Source organism: Excalfactoria chinensis, chromosome 3 (genome assembly GCF_039878825.1).
Source record: "Excalfactoria chinensis isolate bCotChi1 chromosome 3, bCotChi1.hap2, whole genome shotgun sequence".
In the NCBI taxonomy this organism is placed as follows: domain Eukaryota; kingdom Metazoa; phylum Chordata; class Aves; order Galliformes; family Phasianidae; genus Excalfactoria; species Excalfactoria chinensis.
Genome location: NC_092827.1, coordinates 77907117 through 77933086, shown reverse-complemented (window position 1 = coordinate 77933086; position 25970 = coordinate 77907117). Strand labels below are relative to the sequence as shown.

The window sequence follows — 25970 nt, the reverse complement described above, 5'->3', positions numbered from 1 at the left end:
GGATTTTCTTCGTATTTCAAATTTGCCTTTGACTCCCAGTGGGATGGCAAGGTAAAAATGAAACAAGAATTAGATCCAAAATTGCTGACAGTCACTAGATTCAATTACCAGTCACAACTCTCACCAGTTTTTTTTATGATGCTACCTATTCTCCTCCCATCAACAGCATTCAAACCAAACAGCCTTCCTGTTGATGTGCTAAGAAATGTTTTCCAGGCTGATATAACTGCTATTAAACATTCTTAGAAAGACACTTCCTCCACTTCACTATTTGTAATCATCAGGATATAAATTTATCTTAGAATGAATCACCACTTTCTTGTCCTCACCATCACCTTTTTTACTTGAGAAAAAAAAAAAAAAAAGAGAGAGAGAGATCTGAAGTAAGTTAAATGACTTCAGAACACAGGACAAGAAATACTATCTCTACCAATAAAGTACAGAAATCCTAAACTGTGTGATTTATATGAGATTGAGATGATGGAACACACTCAAGTTTAGCTCATCCTCTCCTCAGCCCAATATTTTTCTATTTTCCTTGCCAAAAATCATTATTCTTCAGGATGAAAGTCAATCCGGGTTGAGAGCAGGGACAGTTACCCTTGTAACTGGCAAGCTACTTATGAGAGGAATGCAGGAGACTACACATTGGCTGTCATTAGAGATGAGATTCCAGTTGAAGTGATTATTCGGTCCCTTTCGGCAAAGCAGTTGTTAAACTGCTACATTTTGCTACTGTAACAGGACTTTCTAACCTTGCTGTTTCTGTACAGATTTAACATTGGCAGCAACTTCAATGGAAATCAATGTAACATCCTGAAATATGGGGTCCCGCCACAGTCAGAAGGAAAGGAAGGTATAGTGGAACCAGGGAGGGGTTAAGGAAAACACAGAGAAGAACATTGTACTTGGCTGTACAAGTAACTTGCGAACACATCTTGAGAAATGTCCTGGATTATCAACTGTAATAAAATCTCTCAATGAGGAAAACAGGGGTGTCCTAGAGAACTATGAGCTCTCGTTTCCTATGTTCACTTCAGACATGGTTTGAAAAATTCACTTTATAAAACAGGATGGGAGAGGGGAGAGGGGAGAGGGGAGAGGGGAGAGGGGAGAGGGGAGAGGGGAGAGGGGAGAGGGGAGAGGGGAGAGGGGAGAGGGGAGAGGGGAGAGGGGAGAGGGGAGAGGGGAGAGGGGAGAGGGGAGAGGGGAGAGGGGAGAGGGGAGAGGGGAGAGGGGAGAGGGGAGAGGGGAGAGGGGAGAGGGGAGAGGGGAGAGGGGAGAGGGGAGAGGGGAGAGGGGAGAGGGGAGAGGGGAGAGGGGAGAGGGGAGAGGGGAGAGGGGAGAGGGGAGAGGGGAGAGGGGAGAGGGGAGAGGGGAGAGGGGAGAGGGGAGAGGGGAGAGGGGAGAGGGGAGAGGGGAGAGGGGAGGAAATGCAGCCATAGAAAGTTTAACTTTTTCACCCTAGAAATAGCCTTCTTCCTCTAAGGAGAAGGACTGCAAAGTAATGTTTCAGGTAGGGATGGAAGAGAAAGGATGTAGAAATAAAGATGGATTTTCAATTTAGTTGGAGACTGAAATCCTAAATCTTATTTCAGGATAGTTCCTCCATGAATAATGTATTTGAAAAAAGAAGGATGAAATGGGACTTAAGTAAGGATCAAAGAATAAACTGCCCCCAAATTACACTGGTGTATGCTGGTCTTCAACCAAGAGCATGATTCTCACTGTATCATCTGCTACAGAGAAGACCTTTATCCAGTCTCAAAGCAAAATTTGGTAATACCAGCATTATATGGGCCAGAAACAGCTTTCTGCAAAATTACAGCAATACTTACTTCCTCTGAGGAAGACTATCCATGTTTCCATATAAGTTCTCTGTTTCCTAAATACTTCCTGAAATATAATGGCTTAGCAAATGAACATTTCCTCTAGCATTCAGATTCAGTTGGGTAGGAACATGTAACTAGCCAAGTTGCTCCCTTATCTGAAGCCATAGAAGCCTATAATACTCATGTTGATATTCTAAGATTTCTGCATGCCAGAAACACAGGACAAGTATCTGCACACACTTTGTTAGGAAGCTAGTTTGTGTTTTCAGTTTGTGTTTTTGAAGCTCAGTTTTTGTTTTCATATATGTCCCATATTGATAATTTGGGCATTACTTCAGCCTCCAAGTTCACACCCATTGCGGTTAGGCTGGAGTGTTTGCTATTTATTTTCAAGTCCAAAAAATTACCCTTTCTAAACAGGGGAACAACTTTGAGCAATCCAGCAGTCTGTTCCAAATGTTGGATAAGGGGCTCAGCTCTTCTTATTTGGAGCATTTTAGGATGCTTAAGGATGTGCAGGAACAAAACACAATAAAAAGAATTTTAAGAAAGGAAAATGAGCAAGCAACAAACCTTATCTTCCCATCTGCATTATAAACTCTGAAAGTTACCCATATGGCGCCATGCAAAAGTATACACTTCCTGGAGGCACTGTGCTGTCTCACTAATGCACACATACAAGATGCACTGCACAAGTATCAATTGGAGGTCACAAAATTTCAGTGTTGACCAGCGCACACACACAGAATTAAAAAAGCCTCACATAAGAGATTCTTATCTCACATAAGAGATTCTTAATCTCACATAAGAGATTCACATTTCACAGCACAGCTGTTGAATAAAGATTTTTCAAAACAGCAAGAACATTACAGTATGTTTAAGGTCCCAAATACACGACTCATGCTGAAAATTAAAGATGTCTGTTCCCGCTGTTCAAACAAAAACAGAGTTGTATGTATTTGTGGGTTTTTATAATGATGCGCATGCATAGCATCGCACTAGGAGACTTGCAGATACCTGATTAAGAGGAAGAGCATGTGTTCATTTATTTCAGGACAAAAGTGTATGATTGCATGCCTTATCACATACTCAAGCTTACACATGTAGATCAGGAAGGATGAGGGTAGAAACAAGTACATACATATGTAATTCTTGCCTCTTCTTTTGTATACGAAATACAGATTTAGAGCCTGAGCACCATAACTTGGCAGTCAGAGAAGAGTGATGCTTCTCATATAGCAAATACCACCCAAGCTGCAGAATTCATTTTTCTTCTTGCTCTTCCATTCCATGTGCATGTTGGCACCTCACACCGACATGAAGTCATAGTATATTCCAGGAACAGCTTTAGCTTTTTCTTTTCATTCTTGTTTAAAAAGAAATGTGAACAGCTACTCTGCCTGCTCAAAGCTGCTACCAATCTGAGATGTTCAAGGACCCTGAAACCACAAAACGTGTCTTCTCCAATTTCCCAAAGCTGTGTCACAGGATCCATATCCTGTCCCGACAACTTCTAACCCACCAACAGAACGACAGGAGCCTGAGGCATTAAAGCAACATTCAGCAGGCACCACTGGAATTTCAGACAGAGAATTAAAAGCCCTTTTGCTTTGTAGTAACAAGAAATTGTTCCAGCTAGCAAATACTCTGCAGCAGAACGAGAAAATGACTTCGTCATCTCTATCAACTCTGAACTGAACCACTGAACTAGAACTCTGAACCACTCTGAACTAGAAGAAATCAGAACCTTACCACTGTGATACATCTTAACCCTTGTGCTAGTGACCGCAATGCTAGACTGACATGCTCTGAGGAAGCTGGAACGAAGGATTCATTGAAGCCATAAAGGCTGACAGATGTCCTTCAACCAGCATTGTTTATAGCCACACAGTTTTTGTGGTTCAGCATTATTTGGTTGGTTTGTTTTGATTTTTTTTTGTGATTGGCTGTTCTTTTCTGTTTTGGTTGATTTTTGGCATTACTGTGGTAGTGGTGTGCTGTTGTCGTTTTGGCTTAGACTGAAAGGAAAAAGAAACAATATGCAGTGCACTAAACACTGAGAAACAAAACCCAACAAATACCTTCTCCAGTCTTTCAAGTCTGCAGCCTGCAACTGGAAACCCTTACTTCATTACCAGGACTGAAATACTACCAAAATCCTCAGATAAAAGTGCAAACAGATGATAGATGTTCTTCCCTGAGTACAGTTAGCCAGCCACATGTGTGGAGAAGAAAAAGGATGCATTATCAAAGGATTGAGAGCAACTCTCTATATGATGGCTTTATCAGATTTTCCAACTAACCGCAATTGGTCATGATCACACAAGCAGCACTTGGATTTGCTTTGTCTTCTAAGCAAAGCTCAGTTAAAGAACACAACTCCCTTTTATTCTGAAGTCTGTGGACTGCAAGGAATCCAGACAATTTTTCAAGCTTAGATGTGATAGGAGAAGGGGGGAATGATCCCTGGGTCACGCTATTTTTAATATCTGTCTCCCTGCCCATGTCATCACTTCTATGCCACTTCTAGAGAGGATGGCAGCACTGGAATGGCTTCATTGAAGAAGTGAAAGTCATAGGAAGTATAATTAGTAGGTTCCTACTGCAACATGTGTAAAGTCACTGACTTTCCTTAGGACCTTTATGTTTAGATGCTCAACGCAAGTGATGACCAGTTTTGACCACTAGATGTGAGCATTAAAAGAATCACAGACATAAACTTAAAGCTTTCTATGAAGTCATGAAAACTCGTGATCAAGGGAATGTTTGCAGACCAGCCAAAGTACCCTTTTCTGTTTAGGGATTGAAACTGTTGCACTTTCACTCTGTTCAGTCATATGCTGTTCATTATCTTTGTCATTATGGTAGAGAAGGGAAAGACGTAAAAGAGAAAACAGGTGTGGGTGGGAATCAGCATTTGACCATCCAGGAGTTTAAGTAAGATTTTGTCTTTTGAATAAGAAAGTTGTGAGTAAAAGGCTAATCCTGGACATACAATCATAGAATTTGACTGCGCTTTTGGTGGAGACAGAGAAGGAAAAAGATCTTGGATTCAGAAGAATGTATCTAGAGACCCATAAGCAATTCTAAGAGTTAACCAGAATCAGAATGAAATAAAAACTAAAGACCATTCAGCCAACTCATTAAGGATTCATAAAGCAACTACGTACCAGGTAGAGTAGCAATAGGACAAAGGGTAACAACTTTAAACTAAAAGTGTAGATTTAAATTGGATATTGAGAAGAAAGTCTTCACTATGAAGTTGGTAAAGTACAGGAACAGGCTGCCTAGAGAAGCTGTGGATGCCCGATCCCAAGGCCAGGCTGCAAGGGGCTTTTGGCAGCCTGGTCTAGAAGAATGTATCCCTGCCTGTTACAGAGGGATTGTAAGTGAGTAATTGTTAAGGTCCCTGCCAACCCAAGTCTATGATTCTGTAATTAACAACTCAGGTTTTATCCCCCTGTCTGAATTTTTATTTTTTTTCCCCTGAAAAAACACCTATATGGACAAAGATAATAATATATTCCGTTGATTTATTATTATTTTTACCATTCTTAAGATTTCAGTAAGACATTTGTCCAGTAGGAACATTAAAGTGTTCCTGTAGCTACTATTACAGTGATTGGTTTGGTTTTTAGCCTGTACGAATGTCCACACTGCTTCAGCTTAATCAGTATTTTCTTTTACATTTTCTGTTCACATGGAAATAGTATCCACAATACTATAATTTTTAATTGTACAAATGGAGCTGAATAAACAGTCTTATTAATCTTTTTATCATAGAATCATAGAATTACTCAGGTTGGAAAAGACCTTGAAGATCATCAAGTCCAACCGCAGCCTAACCAGTAGCCTATCTCTTAAAAAACAACCACAAAACAATACCACAACAACAAACCTCTGCTAAATCATATCCCTGAGTACCACATCCAAGCGGCTCTTAAACACATCCAGGGATGGCGATTCAACCACCTCCTTGGGGAGCCCATTCCAGTACCTAACCACCCTTTCTGTAAAGAAGTTCTTTCTAATATCCAACCTAAACTTGCCCTGGCGCAACTTGAGGCCATTTCCCCTCGTCCTGTCACAAGTCAGTAGTGAGAATAGACCTGCCCCACTCTCACTGTAAGAACCTTTCAGGTACTGGAAGACAGCAATAAGGTCTCCCCTCAGCCTCCTCTTCCTCAGACTAAACAGCCCCAGCTTCCTTAGTCTCTCCTCATAGGGCTGATTCTCCAAGCCCTTAACAAGCCTCGTTGCCCTTCTCTGGACCTGCTCCAGTACCTCCATGTCCTTCTTGTGCTGAGGTGCCCAAAACTGAACACAGTACTCGAGGTGAGGCCTCACCAATGCTGAGTACAGGGGCAGGATGACTTCCTTAGTCCTGCTCACCACACCATTCCTGATACAAGCCAGGATGCCATTGGCCTTCTTGGCCACCTGGGCACACTGCTGGCTCATATTCAGCCGACTGTCCATCAGCACACCAAGGTCCCTTTCTGTCTGGGAGCTTTCCAGCCACACCTCCCCAAGCCTGTAGGATTGCCTGGGGTTGTTATGACCAAAATGCAGGACCCGACACTTGGCCCTGTTGAAACTCATTCCATTAACCTTGGCCCATCGATCAAGTCTATCCAGGTCTCTCTGTAGTGCCCTTCTCCCCTCAGGCAGATCAACACTCCCTCCCAGCTTAGTGTCGTCTGCGAACTTACTGAGGGTGCACTCAATCCCCTCATCCAAATCATCAATGAAGATGTTAAACAGAAGCGGCCCAAGCACCGAGCCCTGGGGGACGCCACTTGTGACCGGCCGCCAACTGGATTCCACTCCATTGACCACAACTCTCTGGGCCCGGCCATCCAACCAGTTCTTCACCCAGCGGAGCGTGCACCCATCCAAACCACGGGCAGCCAGCTTCTCTACCAGAATGTTATGGGGGACAGTGTCAAAGGCCTTACTGAAGTCCAGGTAGACCACGTCGACAGCCTTTCCCTCATCTACTAAGCGGGTCACCTTGTCATAGAATGAAATCAGGTTAGTCAGGCAGGATCTACCATTCATAAACCCATGCTGACTAGGCCCGATCCCATGGCTGACCTTTAGTTCGTCCATGATGATACCTGAGATTATCCTTTCCATAACCTTCCCAGGCACCGAGGTGAGACTGATGGGCCTGTAGCTGCCAGGATCATCTTTCCGGCCCTTTTTGAAGATAGGCGTCACATTTGCCAGTCTCCAATCCACTGGGACATCCCCAGTCAGCCAAGACTGCTGAAAAATTATGGACAGTGGTTTGGCGACCACATCCGCCAACTCCCTCAGAACTCTAGGGTGCAACCCATCCGGCCCCATGGACTTATAAACATTCAGCTTTCTAAGTAGATCCAGAACCATCTCATCACGGATCACGCAAGGCTCTTTTGGTTCCCCCTTCCCTATACTTCCCCTATACTTAATATTTTGATTTCCAACTACCAGTCTTTAAATCTAGACCACTGACATTTATGCAAAACAGTCTTCTACACTGCCAGCCTCTTCTGACTGACTTCTAATCTTCCTTCATACATTTCTGGGTGAATGTTAACTAGGCTAATGCAAAGTACTTAGACATAGAGGGTACGGATACACAAAGGAATTGAGGTACAGAAAGAAGCTTTTTATGTAGTGTCAAAACAAGGAAAGGGAGTGTTGGAGAGGAGTTTTTTTGTTTGTTTGTTTTTTATTTGTTTGTTTTTAACTCACTTGCTACCTGAGGAATAGTGGGTATTTCTAGCTTAATTAAAGGTCAGACTGTGGCACATGAAGCCACAGCCTGCTAACTTTAACTTTGGTTTCTTGAGTAAAAGCATTGAGGAATCACAGCAGAGCCATTTGTTGAGACTGTCTAAACTCGCTTAGCAATCAGGTTACTCACACAGGTGGTTAGTGTTCTCTAGCTCACAACACCGCAGCTTTTCTGCCACTGATTTCTGGGCTACCTAACCTAAATTTAGCTCAAGTACGACCTGTGTACATCATCTGTTTACTGTGCTAAACAGCAATGCAATACGCTACACTGGTAAGATGCAATTGCTTTCAGTAACTTCATTTTAGTGTTAGCTGATATGTACAAATAGATAAAGCTAAGCAGAGCAAAAGGTCACAAGGAAGAAAAAAAATAAGAAAGCGGGAAGAGAAGACTAACCAAAGCTAAAAACTGAGAGGTGATATTTCAAGGCCCAATCTGAAGGCTAAATGTGGAAAAGCAAAAAATCACAAGCCATTCAAGTTCAGTTTAAACACAGTCCCAAGAGAAAAACATACCACAACGCAAAGAGTGAAACTAAAGACATAAGACATAAGACAAACCATTAAATCAGGAAAGAAGGATCAATCAGGACCAGTCAAAAATGAAGCTCAAGATATAACAATACAAGACAAAACAGAAGTACAGATGAATATGACAGATTTCATAAACACATAACCTTGCTGTTACATGTAGGGAGGGACTGGCATGCATTGATTTTATTCCTTTTAATTAGTAAAGGAGCTCTCAAAGTCATTCACTATTTCTATCATTCTATTATATTCTTTTCATATGAAGCTGACTAAGTCCACCAGTTTAAGCTTACCCATTCTTACAGAGAAAGAGACAAACAAATTGCTGAGACTGCCAAGTTTGGAAGCAGACTTCCAAGTTTACGTAAGTACCACATGCATCTACCACACATAGGATCAAGATGACCAACTGACTTTGATATAAATCTAGTCCTAAAACAGATTACATACAACTCTATCTCACTCACTGAGAAATGATACTCTTCCCCCCCCCAAAAAAAAACCAAAGTAAGGATGCTTTCCTCCCTTACATTGGTCCTAAGGATCTCACTAGAAGAAGCATTTACTTATTTGTAAGAAAGAGTAAAGTACCATAAACTTTCACTTTCCAGTTACAGAACACTCCCAGAACTGAACAATGTTCAGATAGGGTGGGAAGGTTATATAGTTCATGTTGATAAAGAAAAACAAACAGAACAGTAAACACAGCCCAGAAAGTGACACTGCAGCCTGCCTCAGGAAAGAAGAACTCCATTTAAAGCCACTTTAAAAGAACACTCTACAAATTAAGGCTTGGTAATGAGAAGAAATAAATAAATAAATAAATAAAGATCAGAGGCAAAACTATTTGCTGATTATGAGAGAACTCATTTAAGTAAATTGCATCCATCTGCACAATGTTGAAATAGCAACATGTTTGTTTCCAGAATTACCAATATTCCTCCTTCACAATAAAAATAGAAATAACATCTCGTCTAAAGCCAGTTTCATAACAATGTTTTCTATGTATGGTTTGAATAATTATCTCATGTATTAAGCAGACATTGCAAGCTCTCATTTCCACATAGATATATTTTCAAGCAAAAGCTAGGCATAAACGCCAGACTTGCATAATCAATTAAAAAGATGGTAATCTTGAAACAGATGAACTTCAGTCTTACATAACAAAAAGTCAGTGGCAAAGTAGCAAATCATATCAGTAGAACCACATTTTTGCAAGCTCTGTTTGACCTATAATTATTTCTTTGCTCACCATTAACAGCTGTAGTCCATTTCCCATCAAACTGTGAAATTCAATTGTGCTACAGAGGAAAATCCCTACATAGGACAGGTTAAAATATTGCATAAAATCTGCAAGGAAAGTTCCCCTACCTCCGCATCTGATAATAGCCCTGTCCATTCTAAGCCCAGGCTCATTACTAAATATTGTCAATTCAGTCAAGGGAAAGCCTGACTTTTACACAAAAAACACATTAAATGCCTCTGGTGTTACCAGGAAGCATGACTGAACCGACCAGTCAGCTGCACACAAATCTTCCATGTATAAATATCAGACACATAATGAGAAAAGAAAGCAAGAAGGGCATGGACAAAAACATTTAAGGAAAAGAACCTTTTTCGGAACAGCAGGAGAGAATTCACTTTGAAACTAAATTTCAGGCTGCTAACATCAGATTGGGAAAAAATGCCACTCCAAAAAACAATGCTACTAAAAACATCACAACACTGAAATTCTTGTTAATAATGAAACTCTCATAATACACATTTTTGACTACTTACGTAGGCCTTTAAGCTTCAAGCACTACATCGTGATATGGCAAATGAAGATGTTTGATAATGACCCACAAAGATCTTGTTCAGGCTACATCAAGGCAACACATCAAGACACTGATGGCCGAAAAATCTTCCATTATATGGGGATATCATGAATTAAAATGTATGGATATTCTGGTCTGAGCAGAAAGCACTTTCTGCTCAAGTTGTTAACGAAATTGCCTATTGCATTGATTTTGAAATCGCCCCTTTCCTTAGCATTAATATTATCATATGCCCAGGATATTGAATATGGATAAGGATATGGATAAAAGAATTTTAGTCTCTTCCCTTTGCTTTCTGCGTGAATAACAACCAAGAGCTGTGGACAAAGAACTAGGCTTTATATGCAAGTGAGCATTACAGCACCATGCACAGTGTATCACAGATGTACATACTTACTGAGAAAGTAAAGAAAACACAGCAGGAATGCCCAGCATCAGGCCCTCAAAATTTTAATCCACTCAAGTGTATTCAATATCACATTTGCCCGGGAGCATGGAAGGCAATATCAGAGAAAGGAATTTTCTCGTCCCTGGAAGCTGAATCCATCGATTTGATTCCTTCTATGGACATTACACTTAGTTCTGACTTTGCCTGTCCTACGTGAATGCTATCCTTGGGATTCTGCAGGGAGAAAGTACAACTAATCTTGACAAAGTAACTCTAAGAAGAATCTCCAGCACTGCATGCTCTTCTGAATTCTGTCACACATTTGCAACGAGGAAGCTCACATACGGTATAGTACAAGGAATGTCACCTCTCCTCCATCTTAGGAGACCGTCATATAGTGCGATCAAAGCATATTCTCCAATTCCAAAAACTGAAATATTTTTTAACTGGTCTATTTTTTTTTTTTTTATTTATTTTTTTTTTATCAGCGGGACCAATCTTTACCCTTCAGGTTTTATAAATGACCAAAGAACCAACATGAGACTGCCAGAGCTTGTAGTAAAACAGAAGAAGGGTAGACTGGCAACACCAGGTAACTCCATGCAGTTTATGCTAGCACTGACTGAAGGCATATTTTACTGGTGAGCTTAGATTCTTCCTGCTAGAGATCATTGGGATGGAAGTGAAAAGAAAGACTGAATCCCCTTGTTAGTATATAATCAAACAAAGCCAAATTAAAACATATATGCTTACGGTCATCAGCATCTCAGGCACTGAGTGACAAGTTGTTTAAATACATCTACTGATAGAGAGAAACAAGAATAATTTAGAATTACTATTTGGTGAACAAGCCCCAAATGCTCTTTGGCACCGTCCTGCACTCCATCATTCCAGGAATATTCCAGAGCTACATTACTTGGTAAACTCCTGTCAAAGAGGGAATGCAAGTATAGCACAATGTCACAAGCTGCTGTAGCTGTGTGTGCATACCTCTTAACCACAGGAGTAGTGGAGACAATAAAACAGTGCCCTGTTTATAGAAGAAAATAGCTCAAGCACGTTTATCCTAGCTACAGTCCTTCTGAATTTTAAGAATATATTACACCTTTTTTCCTGGAGCGTAATTGCTTTACATAGAACTGGGAGAGAAATCTTTTTTCTAGTTTCTGAATCAGGAAAAGTAAATCAATTCCTTCATTAATAAAAAGTAATTCCTCAACACAGGAAAAGACACAAGATTCACTACCGTATTCAGAAGGGCTCAGAATCACCACATTCACCTTAATATGATGGATACAAACCAAACACCATTATTCTCCCACTTAGCTAGCACTTATCCTAATCCAGGAGTCACATATTATGTTTTATCTCTCCCTCAGTTCCACACTTGGTACTTGTGCCCAAAAATTACACCCTCAGTCTCAGAAAATTTGACAGAGATTGGTACTTTCCTGCAAAAAGTCCTGGTTTTGATATACACTCTTTGTTAAATAAAAAGCTCTCTCTTATGAGGCATCAAGCCCTAATCATATCATCTTAAGATCAGAAGCATGCTGAATGGACTAAAAAAGTTTTTTCTATGGAGTTTTAGGGACTTAAAGGAACTTTGTGAACAGTGTCACTAAGCACTCAGTCAAGTTCCAAGCCCACAGCTCAGAAAGCAAGCTGCCTGGGAACATGACAAGGTCGAAGCAAACCATACTGAGTTCTCTCTCCCCTCCATGCCTGCCCCTCAACTGCAGCATAGCGTGGGATCCTGACAGCAGGAGGTTCCCATTACGGGTCTTTGGCTTCAGCTCTGCATTGGGCCCAGGACTGCTCTTCTCAGGACTCCCGATGCGCTCTGAAGAAGCGAGATTCCAGTCATTCATCTGGGGCTCTGGGAGTCACTTGCTTCATTCCTTCTGAGGAAATGGCTGGAAGTTTGCCCTCTAAATTTCATTTGTGGACCACATTCCCTCTGAAAGTTTTATCAGCTTGCTCATTTCAAACAGATTTTTACAGAGGGTTGAGAAGGCTGGAATGGAAGAAAGACCAGGATCAATACCTTTCCCTATGCCAGGATAACGAAGATTCACAGCCACTACTCACTCTTCATCAAGTTCACATGAAAGCTCTTTTTAAAGATGCAAAAAACACACAGGCCACTTTCACCTTCCTTCCATCTCATTCACCTGATCCTTCAGTTAACATGAATTATCCTATGCTCTACCTCTTTAGAAAAATGTGAGAGGCCACCTTTTTTCTGCTTTTGTGTATCTGAGAGCTTACAGAAAAGATCAAAAAGCTCCTAGAACTGTAGAATTTGTCAGACCAAACTACAGCAGCACTGATGATAACGAGAACTGCTGAAAGAAAAAGAATATTAATTATATACATTTCTTAGGGAAAAGACAGAAGGAGAGAAAGTTAAGAATGTTCAGATGACAGGACTGTAAAAAAATAAAATAAAATAAAATAAAAAGGAAGAGCTATTAGAGACCAACGTTGGCACAAAACCAAATGGGCATGAACTGGCCACGAACAAGTTTAATTTGGAAATCAGAAGCAGACTTCCAAACACCAGAGAAGTGAGGTTCTTGAATGGCTTCCCAGCAGGAAAAGAAAGAGCAAAAGCCATTTCATTTTGAGGCAGAAATCGATAAATTTACAAAGGGAATCCCACAACTGAGTTTTCTGAAATTACAGAAAGCCATACTCCATGATTCAGAAGATCTCTTTCAGTCTTGCATACCTCACCTTCTAACCAAGTCAAGGCAGGAAAAAGTAGTAGTAAAGTAAAGAATAGAACCAAAATATTACCAGGTCAGTTACAAGGGTAAATGTATGGGGATTTTTTGAGCAGAATTTATTCACTTTTTGAGACTTCAGTATTTTCAGGTAAAATTTTGGATCACAGGGGAAGAGACTGAATTAGAACTGAAATTCTATGACCACTTGCAAAGAACAGCCTGGGTATGAAACCTTCCACCTATCCTGCAATCATACTGACAGCAAGAAGTTATCTTCACAGACCCATATCCAGAGGTTACAGCTGTCAAAGTAACCATAAAAGGTTGCAGGGTGAGAATCTTAGAACATTTAGGAAGAACCTTAGTTAAACAAAGAAGCTGAGGGAAGTCATCTTGCTCCTATACTCTGTGCTGTTGAGACCTCACCTAGAGTACTTTGTACAGATCCTCAGTACAGTACAGACGCAAACCTGTTAGAGGGAGCTGAAAGGAAGACCACAAAGGTGATCCAAGGGATAAAACATCTCCTGTATGAGGACAGGCTGAGAAAGCTGAGTTCAGCTTGGAGAAGAGAAGGCTCTGAGCAGACCTGAGAGTGGCCTTTCAGTATCTAAAGTGGGAGGCTGTAAGAAAGAAGCAAACTCTTCAGTAGAGTTTGTTAAGGGAAAACAGTTTCAAACTAAAAGAGGAGACATTTCAATTGGATATAAAGAAAAAGGATTTACTTGTTCACAGAAAGGGTGGTGACGCATTGAAACAGATTGCCCAGAGAGGTGGCAGATATCTTGTCCTCAAAGACAATCAAGGGTCAGCCTGCATTGGGCTCTGAGCACCCTGATCCAGCTTGTAGGTATCCCTGTTGCAGGGAGTTGGACCAGACAGCCTTCAAGGATCCCTTCTAATTCAAACAATTCTGTAAGTCATCGTTGTGAAACATACAGATGGGTAAAGAAATGATTATCTGTCTTATTCCAGACTTGCATGAAATTTTACTGGAAGGAAGGCTCCGAAACTATTAAAGAGAGTCAGCAGGGAGAAATCTTTTCACATTCTATTTCTGGACTGAAAAACCCAGGATAATATAACTTTATTCTATACATGGAAGAAAAAGCAGAGCACATAAAGCTGCAAAAGCATGAAAAATATAGTATTGTAACTTAAGAATTCATGTGTGAACTCCCCTACAGCACATCAAACATGAGGTATTCATTGATTCCCACAAATGGAGTCTGTGCTGATCTATAAGCTGCAGCTCTGTATTACACATTTCAGTTTTATGCATTTAAGCCAGACAAACATTCCCAAGGGATTGAAAAAACCCGCTACAGTAAGTTGTGGTTCTATTTTGGATCATATCACAGCATAACAAATCACAGTTTCAGACACTGGGAAAGGGGTTCAATAAACCAAGTAGCACGATGACTTCATGTACATCCCTTCCACACATGCAGCTATGAGTATATTCAAATCCACATAAAGCCTTCCAAACTGTACAACTCCAAAGCAGTGATCAGTCTAATAATGACATGTATCCATATAGCATTATTCATACAAATGTATATCCTTATATAGACAGTTTGCCACACATCGTCTTGCAGCAGTAGCTACCTAGCCCTGTCCACAAATACCAAAACTGTTTATTGGATCTGATCTCTCATATTTGAGGAAACAGAAAAGACCATAACGTTTTGTTGCTGTTTTGTTGTTTGTTTGTGGGGTTTTTTAATGCAGAAAGTTATTCTGGTACTTTTGGTTTGTTCCACTGTTTTTTCAATTGTGGTCCATACAAATAGTCCTCAAAAAATCAGCATCACTGGAACTATTCAATAACTCAGTAATTCCCTATGACTACAAGAAATTTGAGTGCTGAGAATGGTGCACTGTTCCATTATTGATCTAACATTTTTGAGCCAGAGTGATTTATAAATTAAGTCTTTATAAAAATCAATAACTTCAAGGCTGTATTCGAAACTCAGCTATGTTGCAAGTATCCTATACCAGAGTTCCATCCTAGTGATCTTTGATTCCCAGAGAATTAAGCAACCTGTACAGATCGGCAAATCTTACTGAAGTACAGAAAGACTGAATAAAGATGAGAGGCAACACTTTAAAGACAGTTCAAATATTGCCGAGGTACAAGAAGCTATATTTTCATAAGGACTTTTGCATATTAGGTGCATGACTATTTATGTCATTTGGTTGCCTTCTCACTCTGAGCTGAAAATGCAACTCTGAGCTATTTGGACTGTCTGGGCCTTGGGACATGAAGAAGATCAAAGTGGCAAGCAGGAACTCAAGTCTTCAAATCCTAGCAGTCACGCTTCTTGTTCTTTCTATATTTGTTGTGGTCTAAGTTAAAGCCCTGCAGAAGTTGTCTTTTTCTATCTAATTAAGGTGTCTTTAAAGCATAGATGAAACAGACAAAAAGAACCTGACTGGAGCATATTTTCATTGGAAAGCAAAAGCCTATTACTGATTGGAACCTAACATCACTAGAACTTCTTTCTTTGGGGGTATTTTCTTAAGAGGAAAAATGATTGAAATAAGTAAACCCTTGAATGGCTTCCAACCCAAACACTGTACAATATTAGGTGATGAAAGACCAGTTAGGAAAATGAACAAAAAATAATGGGATGTTGGAACTCCCCAGCCGAATTTCATTCTATAACCTGACTACAGTGCAATTAAAAAATAAACTGCACAAAGAAAAAAAAAAACAAAAAAAAAAAAAACAGCTTTCATTAAAAAATATATGCTTTTACAACCAAGAACTCTTTATACAAATATTTTCCTATCCCTATCCACCTCCCCAACCCCCCTCACCTCTGGAGAGTATGATTAAAGGGCAATTAAGTTCAAGAGGGGAAAAACAGGGAACAAGATATATACACAGATGAAAATATGTTTGTGTAATGTTTTCAAACAGTATCTTCTTTAATACAACATCCTGTCAAAAGTTTAGTCTGTGCTAAAGTTATTACACATCCTTCTAGGTACTAGCACAGCCTTTGCGCCTCTGTCACTTACAGCCCTTATATCCCACCTTCAATCTGAAGGAAAATTATTACAGTTCACATTCTTTGATTTCTAGATGATCTAAATGCAAAAGCCCACGTGCAACTTTCCAAAGGGCCTCTGTATCAGGCAAAGAACACAGAGCCTAAAAGCTTAGGATTTGTGTAATGCAAGCAGAGTACTGAAAAACTGTATAAGATTACTGAATTACTCAGAGGGCTTGTAATATAATACAGTACACCCTCTTTCCACCAGGTCCCTAGCGTGAATCTATTCTTTATAACGAACAAAAATCATTCCCATTTGAAAGCTACTCTAGTAAAATTAATTGATCAAGACTTTCCTAATAACTGAGCAAGTTTGACATGGTTTTATTTGTCCTTTCAAACAAAAAGATCACAAGGACCGCTGATGGTATAACCTAAATAGATTACAGAGGAAGCCATCAGAACTGACTGGTCATCTCCTTGCTGGTAATCTGACAATGTAAAGAAAGAAAAAAACAAAAGTTGAACAGAAAGATGTTGAACTTCAGTTTTGATCCTCTGCTGACCAAATCACAAAGCTAAAGAGCAGCACTAGGGAAGCCACAGTTCGAGGCATCACTTTGTTCTGTGGCTGAACAAAGGCACTGTGGCCTTCCAAGGCTGTCAGTTCAGCACCTTTCAGCACTACTAAATTATTATTTTCTTCCTCCTTAAAATGAAAGCAATAGAAATCAAAATCATCAGTGAAGCCATCAAGACTTTCTGAATTAATCCTCAGGATCCACTCTTTACAGGTTAATACAGACGCCAAAAGATAATTATCCACAGTTCCCAATGTACATTTCCATTAAGAAAATCCAGATTCCTGCTTTCTAGTGCATATAAATTGGATGCATTTTATTTACTCACTGTTTATTTTACTAACATATCAAATTGCCAGAAAAGGTTTGTTTACCTAGCAGTGGATAGAATTCGTGCTTTTGAATGTTTTCTTCCTAAATAAACTAATAAATAATCCCAATTTCGATGCAAACACTGAAGCTTTTATTTGGTTCTGTTTCAACTACAATAAAAACTGTTAGGAAAAAAAAAATACTCCTCCAAATCTCTCCTGTATCTCTATGTCCTGTACCCAAAAAATGTATGATAACGCACACGCTGCTGTCAAAGGCAGAAGCTGGCAATGCAAAAGTGAAGCAGCAGCATATGCGTGCACATACATGGAAACACACATGCACAGTATTTATAAAATTGCTGCTGTAAGGGATTTGGAGTTTGTTTTTTTGATTAACTGAAAATGATAACATGGGAGCTTTTCATCTGGCACGAGCTTAGGTTTTATCAGCTGCTGAAAAAGATTCACTTGGAGAAATGAAATTGCAGTGTTTCTCCGCGTACTCTCTGTAGATTTCATAATAAATAGAGCCTATATGATGACACAAGCTAACAGACAGATGTAAATAAAGTTACAGGCTATGATACATTTATAAAGAGGCTGAAGAACTGGACATGTGGTCAGGGCTAAACCACAGAATGCCCAGTTATTGTTCTAACTCCAGCACAAACGAGAAGCATTAGGAAGGGCAGTTGCAAGGACTGCTTTCAGCCTCCCTGCTGCACATCAATATTGCATTATACACCACATGGTATAAAGGCCAATTCATTAACTGCTGATCTTACAGTCCATCCATACTTCAGCACTTCCCCTTTAAATCAATTTAAAACTGCCAAAAGAATAATTTGACAAGAAGATAAGCTGCAGTTCCCAAGCATAAAACAGACCTTCCAGTGAAGACGCTGAAAAGCACAGCATATGCTAAGTAACAGCACTGCCAGCTGCCACTTTATCTTTTCTTCTCATATGGGACATTTACTATCCACAGTCTTCTTAAATTACCTGATTATTAAAAAAAAAAGGAAGGAGAATCTCAGCAGGACCTTTCATTTTTTATTCCCCAGAGATCGGTACTGGGGCCCATCTTGTGTTATATCTTTATTGATGACCTAGATGAGGCTGAGGTAAATGGGATGAGGTTCAACAAGGCCAAGTGCCAGGTCCGGCACTTTGGCCACAACAACCCCATGCAGCGCTATAGGCTTGGGGCTGAGTGGCTGGATGACTGTGAAAAGGAAAGGGACCTGGGGGTATTGGTCAATGCTCAGCTGAACACAAGCCAACAGTATGCCCAGGTGGCCAAGCAGGCCAACGGCATCCTACCCTGTATTAGAAACAGTGTGGCCAGCAGGAGCAGAGAGGTAATCATCCCCCTGTACTCAGCTCTGGTGAGGACACATCTTGAGTATTGTGTTCAGTTTTGGGTTCCTCACTACTAGAAAGACATTGAGATCCTGGAACATGTCCAGAGAAGGACAATGAAACTAGTGAGGGGTCTGGAGCACAAGTCTTATGAGAAGCAACTAAGAGAGCTGGAGTTGTTTAGTTTAGAGAAGAGTAGGCTCAGGGGAGACCTCATTGCACTCTACAACTTCCTGAAGGGAGGTTGTGATGAGGACTTGGCCTCTTCTCCCAGGCAACAAACAGAACCCAAGGAAATGGATGCAAGTTGTACCAGAGGAGGTTTAGATCAGACAGAAGGAAAAACTGCCAGGAAGCTGCCCAGGAAGACGGTGGAGTTGCCATCCCTGGCAGTGTTCAACAGGCATCTGGATGAGGAGCTATAAGATATGGTTTAGTGGCTTGTGGTAGCAACAGTAATGGGAGGACGGTTGGACTAGATGATCTTGTAGGTCCTTTCCAACCTTGTGATTCTATGACTCCATTCTATGATTTTTTCTTTTTATTTTAGCCCCTAGGAGTCTAGAAATTCATTACTCTTTTCCCTACTTCATGCTGCAAAACACATCAACTTGATTCATACTTTTGCTAAGCACTCAGAAGATTATTGCATGCATTTCATGGCATAGCAAAGAGGAAAAAAAAAAAAAAGAAAAAAAAAGTAAAAAGAAAGTGGATTTTGCCATTGCTTTGATTTACTGGTTGGCAAGGTCAGTACATTATTTATACATGATTATTTAATGATATATTATGTTTTTGCAAGCATAATTAAACTGGTAGAGGGTCTAAAAGTTTTTGAAAGCTTTCTTGTTCATTGCATTTGACATTTAAGAAATAATCTCTCAATAACAGATTGTTATGATTTAACCTAGCACGCAGCTAAACATCACACAGCCATTCATTCAGCTCCCCTGCTCCAAGTGGGATTTGGGGAGAGAACCAACTACACAATTGCTTACCACTCACTGACTGATGCTCATCCAGTCCCCAAGCAGCAGCCACCCCTGTATCCCTCCCAAATTCCCCCAGTTTTACTGTTCAGAATAACATCACATGGCATGGGACATCCCTTTGGCCTCTTAGGGTCATCTGTCCAGGCTGTATTCCTCCCTATCTTCCTGGCTGGCAGGGAGGCATTAGTAGTAAAAAAAGTCCTTAATATAAGCACTGTTCAGCAACAACTGAAACACCAGTGTGTTACCAACATTGTTTTTCTCCTAAATCCAAAGCTTAGCAGGCATTATTAAGAAAATTATTCCTATCTCAGTTGAAACCATGATACAGATTGAGACTAAAGAAGAATTTTGATGGGTGTGCTTAGAAAAAAAGAACTTTAGAACAAAGGAAAAGCTGAGCTGAGTCATTAACAGTTTCAGATATAAGATGATAGCCATACAAATGTGAAGATGGAAAATAATTCCTTAGGAAAAGCTCATGCTTACAAGCATCACAGATCTGATGGAGTCTGAAAGTCTAAAGGAAGATAGAATCACCCTCTGAGAAACCATTTCACAGTAAGTGCCTTTAATTAGACTATGACAATGTGCTCAATGCTGAGTTAACAAGAACATGAAGATCAGCAAAACAATGACCAAAACTGGTAATATTAGAAAATGAACTGTCAGCAATTTGTTGACTAATCATGAGTCCTGCTCTGGCTAGCCTAACTCAGCACTGTTACTGTCAGCATTAGCAAGTAGTAGACAAATACTCCAATGACAGACAGAATTCATAGTGCTGCCAACATCATAACAATCTACTGGTGGGAAAAGAAGAAGAGCAGACTCTACCAAATAATAATAATAAAACAAACAAACAAACAAACAAAAAAACAAAACAAACAAAAAAAAAAACAGAAAAGTTAAAGGAATCTGTTTCTTTCATTTGGTACAGATATATATGTGGATGTTCATCACATTTTAAATCATACAAATACATGCTAAAATTTGGAAGGCTCCAGAGAAGTTAATTGTATGACCCCAGCACCACCCTCTAACAGACTTACAGACTGGATTCTCAGGTGCAATGCAAGAAGGTTACTCCCAAAGTAAAACCCCCCTATTTATTTCCATGGAAACTACAACAAATACAAAGAGGACAATAACACTACTTGATAGAGCAAATTCTCAGCTAAAAACACTACTTTTCAACAGTCACCACCATTAGCTACTTTCACCAGCATGAACAAGAACCTACATGCCACCTGTAAACATCCGCACCAAAGGAAGTGACCCTCTGTTACTGTCAACGCTTAAGTGTGCTACTCACTGCCTCACTGGGCTCACATCCACCATCTCCAGAAATGTGCAGCAAGCACCAATGAATGTCAATGGGTGCAACTTTTTCTGCATGGAGGAGTTCAACAACCCTTTTGCTTCATACACACACTTCCAAGACAGAAGACATTCTGTCAAACTGCCCCTCTGCTGCCAGCAATGCAGCAACAAAACATAATGGTGTATTGGTGGGAAGATCCAACCCCTCTGTCATACCACCAACATCCACCTCTGACACTATGGTCCAGCAGAATAGTACAAGATATTATGTTCATAGCAGACCTTGTAACACAAAGAAAAGCACTCAGAAGTAAAATAAACTACATCCTGAAGTGAATTTCCAAAGAGTACAGTAAAAATGGAATGGGACCAGTTCAATCAAACTGTCCACTCTGTGCATAAAACACAGATTGTAACTGGAAATAACAGGCAAGTAGAAAAACTATACTTTAGAATGGAAATCAGCTCAAGGATGATACCAAACAGGCCATGCTGAACAACAGAACAGCGGTGAGATGCAGCTATGCAGCCGGTAGGACCTCAGCTGAACATCAATGACTGTGGAGATAACTTGCTTTCAATGAATAAAATAGCCTCCTACCAAGAGAAGCATCTGCTAGTGTCTAATGTTTCTCAGAGTGCCTGACAGCTCTATGGGTATTCACAGTAACCTTGCTCCACTGCCAAGGGGTGTGTCATGTCCTTCACAGTGGGAGAGTTACAGCTGACTAATTCCATCAAGTAGTCCTCTTGAAGGAATGCAAGAAAGAAAAGATTCCTCAGTACATCAATGTCACAAAACCATGACAATCAGTCAGACATTTCACTAACTCCTGGTAGTTCGGAGATGTGCTGGAAGACAGAAATCTTTCCTTTGATCTAGTAGATCATTTCAATGGGCCATTCATACCTGTAGTGAACAGTGAAGAATATAATGATTTATTTTTTTCCTGTGATGAGTTACTAATATCACAAGGATGTACTGATTCAAAATAAGTCTTTAACAGCCCTCTGCAGACACAGAAGTTGACTTTCTTGACTGATTCAGATGATGTAGTAGCAATCTAAGCTCTTCAATTAGGTGTAATGACCGGGAGTCTGAATGACTGAAATCCATGTGGTCATTTCAGTTCCTTTAATCTGCTTTGTTCGCGGCATGCCTCATATTAAGGACTCAAACCTGCAAATCTTTCCACTCCACTGCAAATGATTGTTAAGTAACAGGAATAAAGCCAGACAGAAACATCTTGTGTCTTGAGCGACAACCAAAGCCCCAGGTCATAACAGAAATGCCAAGTTCAAGTAGATGTTGCATGAGTCAGGAACTTGATAGCTCCGATCCGTCTCTATTCATAATAGAATTGCATTGGTTAAAACAACACCTGAATTCACTTTAAAGCCTTTTTTAAGGAAACTCAAATTCCTGCTCCACAGAGCAGCAGAGTATTATTACACTAATACCAGTGTGCACATGCAAGTATCATACACACAGATAAGGACAGTCTCTTACTTACAGTCTCTAACTCTTCTCTATACATAGAAAGAATATAGTGCAATTATCTTGCCTCCTGTCCTTGTAGCATTACTGAGATACCTATGAAGACAGCTGTATGCCAGCCTGAACACATGCTTCTACCTTCCCCAAACTACCTGGTACTACAAGGTTTAGAAGTCTTCATGTTCAGCTTATAGATCTTTAACCACTGTAGTGCATTTGCATTGAATACAAAAGACATTTCTATATTAGATGGTTGGTTCATAGAATCGTAGAATCACTTAGGTTGGAAAAGACCTGGAAAACCATTGAGTCCAACCATGACCCTAACTAACAACCTCACATCCCTGAGCACCATATCCAAATGGTTTATAAACACATCCAGGGATGGTGACTCAATCACCTCCCTGGGGAACCTATTCCAGTGCTTAACAACCCTTTCTGTAAAGAACTGTTTCCTGATATTCAACCTAAACTTACCCTGGCGCAACCTGAGGCCATTTCCCCTTGTCCTGTCACCTGTCACCAGAGAGAAGAAACCAACCCTGCTCTTGCTGTAAGCACCTTTCAGATATTGAAAGAGAGCAATGAAGTCTCCCCTCAGCCTCCTTTTCCCCAGACTAAGCCCCAGTTCCTTCAGTCACTCCTCATAGGACATATTCTCCAAGCTCTTCACAAGCCTTGTTACCCTCAGTCTGCAGCTTGATTAACACTGAGTTCTTAATTATTACCCATACCACTACTGAAGCAACACATACGTCAAGAGATTCTATACTTTTCCTCTACTTCTTCAAGTAGACTGACCCCACAGCACCTTCCAGAAAAGGACACAGGAATATAATCAGGCTCTAATTCTAATTCTCATTAGAATCTGAGTTGATGATCAAAACTTATATTTTTCTTCCCAAGTCAGATCATCACTGAAAAATAACAAGCAGAACACAGGCTCTTAAAAACTCCGACTGCTCTGACAGGATGTTACACGCTGTCGTTCCGTCCATATGTGAGCAATTTCTGTTTTAATTGTGTAAAACATTTCCCTCTTCGATTTTTCACCGGCCTCTACCAGCTCCCCGGCTACACAGGAAGGACCGTGCCAGACGCAGCATCACCGCCCTCTGCCCAGCGCAGAGGAAATTGCATGTAACGACTCTGCGCTTCAGAGCTGCCAATGGATTTAGCTAAACTCAAACATACATACGCAGCAGTTGCCCAGCAGTACTTTTGCATGAAGGTTTCCACTGATAACATGGTTTTAAATAAGATTTTGATTCCTGCCAAGCCCTTCTGCCTGCATTTCAAAGCTGTTTAAGACGAGATTTGCTTTTACTCTGGAAAAGTAAATGACAAATCACTTCAAGCTTCAAAAAGGTCTTTTTAAACCCCCCTCTTTAGTCATGCCCACGAGAAAAGCCAATTACAACTGTTAGGAACTTTCTGCCCTCACCTCTACACAAACACTTGCTGGCTTCCCCATCCCAGCTCATGCAGCGTAGCGCCTATGCAAAAAGAGAGTTTCAAACAGGAGCACAAGCGCTGACAAACACTGAAAAATTTTTTGTTACACTTTTACTTTGCCTCCATGTTTTCCCAGCTGCTCTGCTGAGAAGACAAGGGGGGAAAAAAAAGAAAAGAAAAAAAGAAAAAGAAAAAAAAAAAGAAAAAAAAAAGAAAAAAAAGAAAAGAAAAGAAAAAACTAAAGAAGCGGCCTGCGAAAAGCATTACAAACCTAGAGACTGGAAAACTACAGCCCGAGGTGGAGGATGTGCCTTTCGTTCAGACTTACCAATTTCATCCAGCCGTATATTTTCCTACTCGCTTTTTACAGCGGCTGAGCTCAGTGCTCAGGAACGTCCATCCCGCGGCAGGCGCAGCGCCGCTCTCTCTCTCCCCCGCGCTGGATGCTGCCGAGTGAGCGGGGCTGGGGCTGCGCGAAGCGCTTCTCCGGCCCCAGCCGAGGAACTGCTTCCCATTCCCAGCCCAGCTCCAGCGCCGGGGCTCCGGGAGGCAGGGCCGGCCCCTGCTACCGTGCTGCACTTTCTTAAAGGGACAAGCTCCGGCCTGGCAGGCACGGCGCAACCTTCAGCAAGGCTTTCGGGTGTTGCGATTTGGCTGTGGTTCAGAGGGTTATTTCCTCTACACCCCTCCGCAACGCGGGTGGGCGTTCCCAGTCCCCGGAGTTGCAGCGGCTGCGTGTTTCTGCAGTCCGTGGGGAGCCCCGTGGCATGCAGTGCCTCCCTCCGACCCCACAGCTCCGCGCGAGTGCTCTAGCGCTGGTATTGGCAATGCCCTCTAGCAGCTCAGATCCTTTTGATTGTACAGAGAGGGTATGACAACAACAACAACAACAAAAAGCCTTAATTTCCCAGGTTTTAGTTCAGGTCAGGTTTTTGTTTTGTTTTGCTCAGTCGTTCTTTAGATAGCTTAAACCAGCCTGTTTCCTTCTTTCTGACTTCACTTTCAACTCTGTCTTATATTAATAGCTAGATGAATACGGGGGAGCTGTCTGCCTCGTGTGTCTTGCTGTCTGCAGTGGGAGAAACCACATTCCCTGTTAAACAGTAACTCTGAGTTTCATAGATAGTAACACCATCTGCAAAATCTCTCTCTCTCTCTTTGTAATTCATGGAAATAGATGGTTTGCTCTCCGTGAGCGCGAGTCGTTTGTCATTACAATAACTGAACTCTCATGATGACAACACAAATCAACACATATCACAAAGCAAAGTCATATATACACAAATGCATGTATGTATAATGGCACAAGCAGAGAAAGCAAGTTACACAGGAAAAATATCACCTTCAGATCAGCAGGCCAAACCAAACAATATGGAGACAAATCAGCACTGTCTTCCCTTTTGTGTCCTGACATACACCAATGCACAACAGTCACAGGACGGGTGCTTGCTGCTATCAACCCAATGTGATTTCTTTCCATTTATTTGATTCTCCAGTGAAAGTAGGTAGGTTAAAAACCAGCCCTTTCAATACTAATTCTCCTTCACAAACAGGCCCAACAGGTATCCCCTAACTGTAGGTACATATACATTCTATGATGTAAGCAAATTAGTCACTTAGCCAGGCTACCCTATTATAATCTTCAGCATTAATAATCTTATATCAAACCATGGGGACCCATTGATGTTCTTCTGACATGAGCCATACTATGCTCTTGCATTTCTCAACATAGAACCCAGGAAAGTTCTATATGATTTGCACATGCAAATCAGATGAATTCAGCAGATAAAATCTTATGATTGTCAGAGCCCCCTTCCATTCATATATTTCTACTGGTCTATTAATCTTCAATTTCCACTCACATCTCTGCCTCCTGCTTCTTTCATCTCATCCTCCAAGTCCCTGCTCTTTTACTCCCTCTCTCCCTCTTTCGCATGAGACAGGTTTTTACCTTTCCCCTTCCCTTGCAGCCCTGCTTGAGTGGCTTGGTACTCCCCTTTTCCCCTCTATTCCCTCAGTTTCTCATAGGAAAAAGAGAGATGAGAGAGGCAGAGATGATTAACTGTTTCCTTCTCTCACCTTCCCCATACCCTCCACTTCCAGCAGACAAGGATATGGAGCCAGAGACTGTACCCAGCTCCAGAGACTAGCATGCAGAAGCAGGCCAAGGTAGAAAGGTTAGGTAGGCTCATATTACCAAAACAATTTCCCTCACCTCAGCACACTCTACCATTTGTTATGACACAGAATAACCAATATAAATGGCCTTTGTCTTGCTCATTAGTTAAAAGTTAACAAAACTAACTCATCTTAAGGCAAAGCTCATCAACCAGCTGACGTCTCAGTTAAGGTTTGT

General features: G+C 40.9%; 1 protein-coding gene across 9 annotated transcripts in view; it reads right to left on the bottom strand.

The window, feature by feature from the left end:
* Positions 1–25970, bottom strand: part of DAAM2 (dishevelled associated activator of morphogenesis 2) — a 197640-nt gene that overhangs the window by 136708 nt on the left and 34962 nt on the right. Inside the window, exon 1 of one of the 9 annotated variants that reach the window (XM_072333776.1) lies at positions 23943–24420. The exons of 7 other annotated variants lie outside the window; for them this stretch is intronic. The gene's annotated coding sequence lies outside the window, so the exon portion shown is untranslated. Of the gene's footprint in view, positions 1–23942; positions 24421–25970 lie in introns of those variants that run through there. One more of the 9 variants, XM_072333783.1, reaches the window with a different exon arrangement.